Raw genomic sequence first — 11,819 nt, forward strand, 5'->3', positions numbered from 1 at the left:
TTCATTGATTATCTGGGGCAGGAAGTCCTATAACATTGGGAGGGATTGGAAAGGTGCGATTTAGAAAAATCTTTTGTGGAAACGCTTCCATTTGTTTTCATCTACTTTTAGCAGTCTTGCCTGCTCCATAGTATTTTTAACCCATATGCTTCTACTGTATCATTTGCAAGTTATTGGAAGCAAATAAGCCTTGTGTATCCTGTTGTCTAGTACTCTAGTTAGAGTTATACGAGCTTGAATGCTATCAGCTTCTCATCCTAGTGAAGTTTGGTTTAACTTAATTGTGATTGCTTCGTTTCATAATGTCATCTTTGTTTCCTCTATCCGCAGATTTTGTGTACTAGTTTTTCATCCCTTTGTCATGAATAGCTGTCTCTTGTTCATGCAATTTGCTTGTCTCCCTTGACTTATTATTTACCATTTCCAGTATCAGTTACCAATAAAATTATCCAGTAAGACAGATATGATATACCAGAAGTGCCGATGGAAGAGGATGACTAAAGAGTTAGTAATCTCACCTCGTCCAGCTTAACTTTCCGAAATTTTGATAGTGTTTTATCTTTAGTAAATCTGTATTATTTAACACCGGAATTTTCATAATACCTCATATCATTGTTTGAAGATCTACTGATGGAATTTTCATAATCTGTATTATAGACTCATACAACTCCCTCAGCTTATCTGTCGTACTTGATTTTTTTTTTTTTTTCCATTTATCTTTTTTAAATGATGGAATATGATAAAATTTTGGAATAATGAAAAAGAAAAATATATAAATATATATATATATATATATATATATATATATATATATATATATATATAGGTTCATCTATGAAATGCTATTCTTTAGCAGATTTTGAAGCTACTTTTAAGAATGGTTTTTCAAACACTCAAAAGGTTTTTTTTTTTTTTTTTTTTTTTTTTTTTTTTTTTTTTTTTGTGGTGTACTAAACCTTTTTTTTTTTTTTTCAAAACTAAAGTTAATATGGACAGTATCGACAATGGGTTTTGATGGTGTAACCATGGAAATGATTAGTAATAGCGGACGCAAGAAAATATGGATTAATAGTTCTTGATACCAATGATAGAGTTGTGAGAAAAACATGAATTCATAGCGCTTGATACCATTATTTGACGGTGCGGACAATTGGTTATGTTAGGGACCTTGGGTTGATTGTTTCATCTCATTTTATCATATATCAGGAAATAAAAAAAGCGCAAATAAAATAAAATAAGTTTCGGTTATATGTTTTTTTAACGAGAAATTCTGGTAATATTCTATAATGAAATAACTTTAAATAAATTAATAAAAAGCAAGTAATTTGCAATATTTATTTGCAAACAAAATAAAATAATAAAAATATCTATTCAAAATAAATAAATAAATAAATAAATAAAATAAAGTGAAATGATACACTGATATACATATGGTCATCGTCTCATCGACTTGTAATATTTTCTTAATTCCAAGTTACTTACAACATGTTAGCTGGACACACTTGTCGATGCACATGTTTAACTATCGATATTTTTTATAATATATTTATAAAACCAATAAAAAAAATTTATATTAAGAAACTATACATTAAAATAGATCCAATAACATTTAACATGATTACATTGACTTTATATAATATCTAAAAAAAATAATTAAAGTGAGATGTGCAAATAAGACAAAAGGTCAAAATGTTGCGAGTAATTTATGTTAGACGGAGTAATGAAAATTTTTTGATTTTATATACCAAGTACGAGCACTATGCAAACCTAAAGAAAGATACCACATTTATTTTTGAACGGAAGAAAGATACCACATACTTCCTCTGTTTTAGTAATACTGCAATAGCTGGACTTTTGCACCATTGTTTAACCACAAATTATCATTTATACGTGAAATAAAATATAGTCATGTGAGATTTTGTTAAATTCGTTTTATAAAATACTTTCACAATATCAACTTTTTATAACTTTTACTCTTATATAATTATAAATATTTAACATATAAAATGTGTTTTGAGATGCATAATTTCATTTTTAAAGCAATACTTTAGAACAAAGAAAGTATATTTTTTGACAAGGCATAGTTTATTTGTTTGGTTTTTTTTATTTTTATTATTATTTTTTTTTTAACTACTTGCATAGATTCTTTTAAAGACAAATTAGACCGGCAAACTTTCTACAAAAGACAAAAAAGACGAGCATATAGCATATGAAAAAAGCAATAAAGATAAAAGCATAATTATAATAAATAAATACTCCGTATATGGTTTAATTTCCTTTTACTAAAAATAAAAATATTCTATTTCCTTAAATGGAAAGTTTATTTTTCACGGACAATTTTTGATTGGCCACGGCCCACGGGACAGAATTTTGTTTAGGTTTATTGAAAAATGAAAATGCTTTTGGGAAAAGTAGATTTTATACTTCTAATACCGTTTTGTTGTAATTGGTCTAGTTTAATTCAATATTCCCTTTAGTTTTGATTGGAGCGCTTTATTACTTTATAGCATCAAACCCTACCCAGTTCTAAATCCTGGGTGCCGGATCAATATCGATTTGATAATAATTTTTTTCACTTAAATGTACTTATCAAAAAAATAATTAAACTTCTAAATTTAAGTTTCATAATTACTTTATACCTTAAATAATCTAATATATATACTTCCTCCGTTTTTTTAATATTGCACTACTTACCTTTTAAGAAAGTTTCACATTTATTACACCATATCCATTTTAGGAAAAGAAATTTATGTGTTCACATTATAAATACCTAATATACCCTTGCTTTTCAACTCTTACTTTTATTTTGTGCATACAATCACATGGACAACTTGGTATTTCTACCTTTCTCTCTCATCCTTTTTTCCACTATCAATTTTGTGTCAAACCCTTATGGTGCAATAATAAAAGAACGGAGGAAGTATATAAAGGAGAGTTTTTTCCCAAGTTTTTAGAGAGCCACGTAGGATCTAATTTTCTCAATGCGCCATGTAGGATTATAAATCTTAGTAGTAGCCAATTAAATAAGAGATTATTAATTTCTTTTAGAATTAAATAATTTAAATGCCATGTATGCAAAATTGGCGAATGAGATTTTTAAGTTTAAATTAATTAAATATTATATATTATCTTTTAATATTAGGAATTTTATCTAAATATATAACAACTTTTAGACTCATAAATACAAAAAAAAAATATTATTTAAAAAAAATTAAACAAACCGTGCATCGCACGGGCTTCATCTAGTTACGTAGTATTTTGTAATATTATTATTAATTTACTCGAAAAATATGTGATAATGATTTTTTTTTTTTGGAATGTGATGATGTGTTTAATTACTGTTAAACTAGGTTAGTTCCAGTGCCATGCACGATAATTTTCAATAATTACTATTAAACTATCATTAATTATAATTAGTTTTTTATAAAAAAAAATCTTAAAATATAGTTGATAAATTTTGATCAATATAAAGGGTTACGAAAGATATATTAAATATAAAATGATGTAGATTATAATCAAAAGTATATCAATAATATTTTTTTATAAATACATAAATATTTGAGTTAAAAATATGTTAAATCTTTTTTATTTTAAGTTACTATATTGTATAAGATTTTGAAGTTATTTTTGTATAAGATTTTTTTAAATACAATTTTATACCAAAAAAAAAAGCACTAAGGACACACCACGAAATGACAATTGTCATTACTAGTGTGTCTTTTAGTATATATTATTTTAAGTTACTATATCATATAAGATTTTGAAGTTATTTTTGTATAAGATTTTTTTAAATACAATTTTTTTAAAAAATATAAAAAATAAAAAATAAATAAAAAAAAAACTAAGGGCACACCAGGAAATGACACATATCATTGCTGGTGTGTCTTTTAGTATATACTACCTCCGGTTCATTTTACTTGTGACAAAGTACAAATTTTCGGAAACCAAGGCAAAAGATTGAAAACATGATTATGGGAAAATAAGGGTATGTGATTAACTATTAATCTAACCAAAAAAAAAAAACAAATTCAAACTTAATTAAATTAAATAGCCCACACCAGCAACACTACCAAGCACCAAGCATCACCCAGCTACCCCGACGCACCACCACCACCTCACACACCCAGCTACCCCGACGCACCACCACCACCTCACACACCCAGCAAACCCCGACGCACCCCACCACCACCTCACACACCCAGCAAACCCCGACGCACCACCACCACCACCCCACGAACCCAGCAACCCACGAACCCCAGCACTCCACAAACCCAGCCACCCCACGAACCCAGCCACCCCACGAACCCAGCGACCCGCCGACCCACCACCACCATCCCACGCACCTAGCATTGTCGATCCACCAACCCACCAAACCAATGAAACCATACCCACCAAACCTCACCAACCCAACAAACCCATGAAACCAAACCCGTGTAACTAACCCATGAAATCCGCCGATCTGAAATCGCGAAACCCGACCCACAGCAACCCCCCGCCGCCCGTAACACCATGAAGCCACCATGAAAATGGGGTTGGAGGAGGATAGAGAATATTAAATGGGATGAGAGTTTAATTAATTAAGGTTGGGGTTTAATTTAATGAAATCAGATTTGTAATTTAATAAGGGTGTTTAAGAAAAAAAAAAGTAAGGGCATATATGTCATTTTATAGGCCAAAAGTTACCAAATAAGGAAAAAAAATTGTTGCAAGTAATTTGAACCACCCCAAAATGGAAACTGTTGCAAGTAAAATGAACCGGAGGTAGTATATTATTGATGATTATTGATGATAGTGGTACAATTAAAAGTGGTCCCACTTACCTATCTCTCTCTTTTTTTTTTCATTTGTTATGCATTGGCAAATGCGTAACCATTTTTTTTTCTCTTCTTATTTATTTATTTATTTATAAAAAAAACCTACGTGATTCATTTGCTACTCGTATTGATTTACAACCATAGGAAGTTTTTAAAGAATAAACATAATTTCCTTAAAAAAAGAAAAACGAACGCAATAATATGTGAGAGATTATATAATCCCCAACATTTCCTAAGTTTTGGTATGTTCCTACAATATCTTATTAACACTTTCACATTAGATACTTGCATTTTTCGTCATTGTCGTTTCTAATTTTCTAAGCGCGTCATGTAGGATTATAAATTTAAGTGATAGCCAATTAAATAAGAAATTATTAATTTCTTTTACAATTAAATAATTTAAATGCCACCTAAGCAAAATTAACGAATGAGATTTTAAAGTTTAAATTAATTAAATACAAAATATTATCTTTTGAGATTAGAAATTTTATCTGATATTATAAAACTAATATAATAACAATTTTAATCACATAAATATGAAAAATATTTTTTAAGAAAATAATAACAAACCGTGCATCGCACGGGCTTCATCTAATAAAATTGAAGAAGAATATTTGAGAGGTTATGTAATTACTGCACCATTCCCTAAGCTTTTGTATTACAATCTCTATAGACACTTTCACATACTTACATTTTTCGCCATTGTCATTTCCTTTAAGCTTCGAAGACATTCATTTTACCATAGTAAACGCCCGAGGTATGTAACACTATACTGACTGATATTTAAATAATGTTTGATCTTTATTGATTTCTTTAGTGTTATTTACTTATAGTACGAGGTATGTCAGCATTATATAAATATTTTTTTTTCAAAAAAAATATATTATTTTTATTTAATTAATATTAATTTATAGTACGAGTAGTAGAAACTAAAAATCGGTTAGTTCATTAATTATTCAAAAGTACATACAGGGCAATCTCGTTAGGCACGTGATTTTCCCAACATTGTTCACAACCCAACGGCACTAACCTAGCGAGGTGGTGGGCAAAAAAGTTCCCATCACGCCTTACATGAGACCAAATAATAGAAGAAAAACTAGAGCTAGCTACACTTATATCTTCAATAATACCATCAACAGAAGCAAAAGCAAGGGAATTCTTATTGAGCTTGTTAACTAAGAGTAAAGATTCAGATTCGAGGATAACATCCTTGAGGCCGAAATCTCTCGCCTTCTTTATGCCAAACAGGACTGCTTTGCTCTAGGTTCGCACCTCGCTTTGATCCTTCTAACTGCAGCAAATAGCACTTTCCATCCCTCCTCATTAATCAACACATCAACATTACTTTTCGCAACATTCAAGGGGTTGGAGACCATACCTTACCTTCAGCTGGGTTCGTGTGAGGTAAGCTATAATTAATTTTTCCTAATTTATTTTAAGTTGTTATACTAGTGAGTAAATTTTAAAGGGTCAATAATACGGAGTACTAAACATGCTAATTTTGTCTAAATTAATATTTTAGTACATTAATGATGTTTTGTGGGTTTGTGCAGGGAGTGGCATTTGTTGCACTGTTGAGAAATATATTGGATTATATTCTGGTAAAATTTGTGCCTCAATCTATTAATATAAGTAATTGGACATTTACTTTCTTTTTGCGGCATGCTTATTCGGTTTTTCATTGTTCTGTGAAGCTAAGCTAGGAGTTTGCAGCAGATGAATTTGAAGAAGGCGAAGCCGAGATTTGATACTACAGTCTGCGTGGTGTTAAACTCATCAGCTCGATCATTGCTTGGAGAGCCTGGCAAAAGCTTGCTTGGAGAATAGGTACCTTACTGGCTTACTGTTTATCTATAAGACTTAGATTTATAACTAGAAAATATGTCATTTAAATGAGAAACATGTTTGTTTAATAGTTCATTAAATGACTTGTGAGAACCTACTTTAACAAACTCCAAGTAATAACAATATACAATGTACCATAACAACTGATAAATTCAGCATGTGAAAAGCCACTTTAACAATTACATTTATACATGTGACCAATTTTTCGTTCATGTTTTGATATTTTATGACAGTTTTAAATCAAATTGTGAGATACTATAGTTGCTAAGATCATTTATGCATAATTTGATAAAACGCTCTCTCTGTATACAAGAAATTTTTGTATGATATAGTGTAATCAATAAAGCACTTATTTACTTCTTTACCATTAGCCCTCTAAAATGCCATGAATGTTAATTAATTAGTCACTAATCTCAACCTGTATAATCAACTCTATTTAACTTTGATGGAATATAATTTATTATTACAAAAATTGATTAATTGAAAATAATTTCAGGCAAGTATAGTTTGGGAGTTGGCCTGAGTTCGTTGCCTCGAAAATTATGAGTTGTTTCTGTTTTGGTGGCTCATCTTCCCAACACAGCAAAGAATCCAAAAGGATTACTGGCAAACTAGGTAAGTATTAATGCAATTTTAAATTTGAAATTTTGAATTATATATTATTTATATTACTCAATAGTTAGCCCTAAATTGAAATCTTGAATATGAAATTTTGGGTCGTGTTAATGAATTTAATAATTTTGTATTCCCCTGCTCGTTTATGTCCAAAACCCTCCTTATAGTTTTTGTTAAAAATTGCATAATAATCTCGAAAATATTGTTTAATTTTTACGCCCTTACTATGCATCTTAGCTTATTATTTGTTGCCCTTTATTTTTTATAATCAATGTCAAGTCTTCTCTTGATTAGATTTTAATACTTGCTTAAACAAAAGTAATTGCACAAAATGTTCAAGCACAATCTATCACAATTATACTTAGTGATCTCTCCGGAATTGCTTACATTACCAAGCTTGTTTTGCCAATGTTATTGTATCGATTTCATCTGATTTCTAGATTATTAACTAAAATTTTCATGTTCTGATCTCTTTTTAGCTTATATCACCATATATTATGTCTTTTACAATATTATATGGGTGTACTTATGTGTCATCAATATGCTTTAACATGCATTAACATGAAATAAGTCATTAACATACAATAAGCTACTAATCAATTGAAGTTCTCCCCTAAATTTCATGCCTTTATCTTACATAAAATGTTTATTTTTGTCCAAAGGATATAAGTAATCAACTGATGACTCTCTTCTATTTTCTTCTTCAGACAACAAAGAGCCTAATACAGCTGAAAGAGTAGATGATATTGAGGTCATTGACGATAGTCTTCCAGTTGAGAAGCGTTTATCTTATCAAGAGATAGAAATTGCTACAAAGAAGTTTAATCCGGAGTGTCTAGTGGAGGAAGCTGGCATCTATGTAAAAGTGTATAGAGGTATAAACAATTAAACATGGACCTTAGTATGCTTTTTCTGCCTGTTTTTAAATGAATTGAATCAAATTCATTTTTCTGTTTATTACGTTGTGCTTTTCTATCATGTATTTATGTTCTGTTCTTCTTGATTGCTTGCTTGATAATAGATCGTAGCTATTGAGCATTTGGACAGGAGGGGATCACGTCGACGAGGTAGAGACTATCTTTTACATGTGAAGATATTGAGTTGCCTCAATCATCCAAATTTGATCCGTTTGATAGCATATTGTAATGAAGGAAATGATTGTAGATATTTAGTGCATGAATATCTATCTTTGGGATCCCTAGACAAGTATCTACACGGTAAAATTTTTATCAACTTTTATTACATTGTTATCTGATTATTTACCAAAATCTTATTTGTTTCAAGCTGATTTCTTCTGTCGTCGAAAATTTTGAAATTTCAGATAGGTCATCCCTGCAAAAGTGACCTTTAGATTGGGACAGGAGCACTACTAGAAATAGGCTAAATAGCGACGGAATTGTTGCGACGAACCCCTTTTTCCGTCGCAAAGTTCACATTTTACGATGGAGTTTGTTTCATCGCACTTTAGCGACGGAATAGTTGAGTTACGAGGCTGTATCCGTCGTAAAGTTTGCGACGGAAATAAATTCCGTCGTAAACATATTTTTCCGACGAATATTCCGTCGGAAAAATATGTTTACGACGGAATTTATTTCCGTCACAAAAGTTGGTTTTTTTTTTTGAAAAATAACAATCTGGCTCGACCTGAAAAAAAAGGGGGAAAGAGCAATTGAAGCAGCAGAGAGAGAAAGAGAAGGAGAGAGAAAAAGGGAAGAAGTGAGAGAAAGAGGGCGGCTCTCCAGCGACCGTAATCGGCGACGGTGACACCGGCCGTCGACCCACACTCGCCGCCGAGAACGAAAGAGAGAAAGAAGGGTGAAAGAAAGAGAGAGAAGAACGAGAAAGAGAAAGAGAAGGAGGAAGAGAGAGCCGTCGAGGAAGAAGAACGGCGCTGGTGGTTTCCGGCGACGCCGCCACGTCTAGGTAACTTTAAATTAGTTTTTTTTTTTAATTTTGCAAAAAAACCACCACCGGCTAACAATTAACCACCACAATGCAGCCTAGCTAGCGGCGCACTTCCGTCCCCTAACCGTGACTGAACCGACTGGTGGTGGTTGTTTCCGGCGACGCCACTTCCCCCTTAAAATTCAGTAAGTTGTTTTTGTTTTTTTTTTCTTTTTTTTTTCCGGCACTACTACTAGTAATAATGATTTGATTTATTAACCACCACAAGGCAGCCTCCCTTGACCACCACAACCGCAACCTCCGGCCTCCTCCCTTCCCTCGCCGTGGCTGAAGCAGTTGGTAAGTTGTCCTTTCCCCAATTTTTTTTTTAATAATAAACCCTTATTTATTTAATTTAATTATTTTTTTTTAAATATTTTGTATGTAGGATTTGTACAATTGGTTTAATTGTCAAAAAGGAGTGCAGATCTAAAGGTTAGTCACATTACAAACTCTAATATAACGTATATATGTTAGTTTGGTTTGGTTTGGTTTTGTTACAAACCCTAAAAATACATATGTGCTTATTTCTCTTAATTTCTATCCTTAGGCACTTAAAAGCAATTGATATTGGAATGTTAGAAGAAAGAACGACTCCATTTGCTTGAAAACTTAGAAAATAGGCATGGTTTTAGCCATATAGGCCAAATTTGGATGATTTTGGATGAGTGAGGGTTGAAAATTGACATATGTGCTTATTTCTCTTAATTTCTATCCTAGGCACTTAAAAGCAATTGATATTGGAATGTTAGAAGAAAGAACGAGTCTATTTGCTTGAAAATTTAGAAAATAGGCATGGTTTTAGCGATATAGCCCAAATTTGGATGATTTTGGATGAGTGAGGGTTGAAAATTGACTTATGTGCTTAATTTTCTTAATTTCTATCCTTAGGCACCTAAAATTATGCGATATAACTCCATATTGTTGGTTGTTTTTTTAACAATATTTTTTTTATCTTCAATATTTTGTAGGACACCTACCAGAAGAAGCTCGAAGAAACAAGGAGTCAGGGGATTCAGAAGAGTCCCAATGAGTTGTACTGGGAGTCGATGGGTGGGCGCATTAAGAAGTGGCGTGTGAAGGGACTTGGCCAAAGTGCAGAGCTCTACTATGGAAAACAGGGTCGAGGTTCCTGTTCTTCACAGCAATACACGACGTCTGTCATTTCTCAAATGCAAGACCAGATGGAACACAGGGTGCAAACTCTCCAAACTCAAATGGAAGCTCGAATGGCTGAAATGGAGAGGAGATACAAGGAGAGTTTCGATGAGATGATGAGTCGTCTCAACAACAACGACTCATGTTCCACCATTCAACCTCATCATCGAGACCCTAGGAACGACCCGGGTTGTGGTGGAGCAGGTCAGGGTTTCCAGGCGATTGCGTAGCTTAGCTTTAGTCTAGCATAGAATCACTCTAACCTAGCTTTTGTTTGGTATAGATACCAAAATGTGGACTATCTTTTGTACTAGGACATAATTATTATATATATATGTACATAACCCTAATTTCGTAGGTCGGTAATTAATTTATTTAAAACAACAATTTTAGGACTCAATATTTAGTTTTTTTTTTGTCGATTTAAAATTAAAAAAATTCAGGTTTGAAAATGCAGAAAATTACAAAAATTTGTTTTGGGCTGGAAATACAATTTGCGACGGAATATTTCGTCGTAATTTACATATTTGCGACGGAATTTTCCCTCGCCAAATACAATTTACGACGGAAAATTCCCTCGCAAAATACAATTTACGACGGAATTTTCCATCGTACAAATATACATTGCGACGAATTTTCCGTCGTAAATTGTATTTTGCGAGGGAAAATTCCGTCGCAAATTATATTTTGCGAGGGAACTTTTTCCGTCGGAAGTTTGCGACGGAACTTCATTCAAGGCCAATTCCAAGTCCGAAGATATTATTTCCGTCGTAAATTCCGTCGTAAAGTTGGTTTACGACGGAATTTCCGTCGTAAAATGGCCATTTTCCTACAAAGGGTTTTCCGACAACCATTTACGACGGAATTCCGTCGTAAACCAACTTTACGACGGAATTTACCTAGTTTACGACGAACTTTTTCCGTCGCAATTTTGTTGTTTTCTTGTAGTGGAGAATGAAGATAGCGTCGGGCATTGCTATGGCGTTGGAATATTTGCACAACAAAGCTGACCCTCCAATCATCTACCACAACCTATGTCCCTTTACCGTCAGCCTAGACGACAACTTTAATCCCAAGCTTTTTGATTTTGGGTTATCTAAGGTTGGGCCTTTCCATAGTGAAGCGGTGGTATCCAAGAGGATTGTGGGAACCTATTTTGCGCCGGAGTATTGGCTATAAAGGTGTGTTGAGTTTGGAAACAGATGTATTTTGCTTGGGATTAGTTTTATTAGAGTTAATGTCAGGGCGACGATCCTATGAAATCGCAAGTGCATATAAGGAGCATAAGGGCAATTGGCAATCTTGGGTTAGTTTCTATTTCCCTTGTTTTATATATACAAATGCAAGTTTAACTTCGGAATTTCCTAAAACTAGAACTATTTATGAGATACAACGTTTGTTTCATCAGGTCTGCTGGATATTGGAGGACCGAAAGAGAATTTT

General features: G+C 32.5%; 1 long non-coding RNA gene across 1 annotated transcript; it reads left to right on the forward strand.

Moving 5' to 3' along the window:
• The first annotated feature begins 8,001 nt into the window (after positions 1-8,001).
• On the forward strand, positions 8,002-8,759 carry LOC110727786. The gene is made up of 3 exons (XR_002512566.1): positions 8,002-8,149; positions 8,296-8,491; positions 8,596-8,759. It is a non-coding gene; the product is annotated as an uncharacterized LOC110727786 (long non-coding RNA).
• Positions 8,760-11,819: the final 3,060 nt, after the last annotated feature.

Source organism: Chenopodium quinoa, unplaced genomic scaffold (assembly GCF_001683475.1).
Source record: "Chenopodium quinoa cultivar QQ74 unplaced genomic scaffold, ASM168347v1, whole genome shotgun sequence".
NCBI lineage: Eukaryota > Viridiplantae > Streptophyta > Magnoliopsida > Caryophyllales > Amaranthaceae > Chenopodium > Chenopodium quinoa.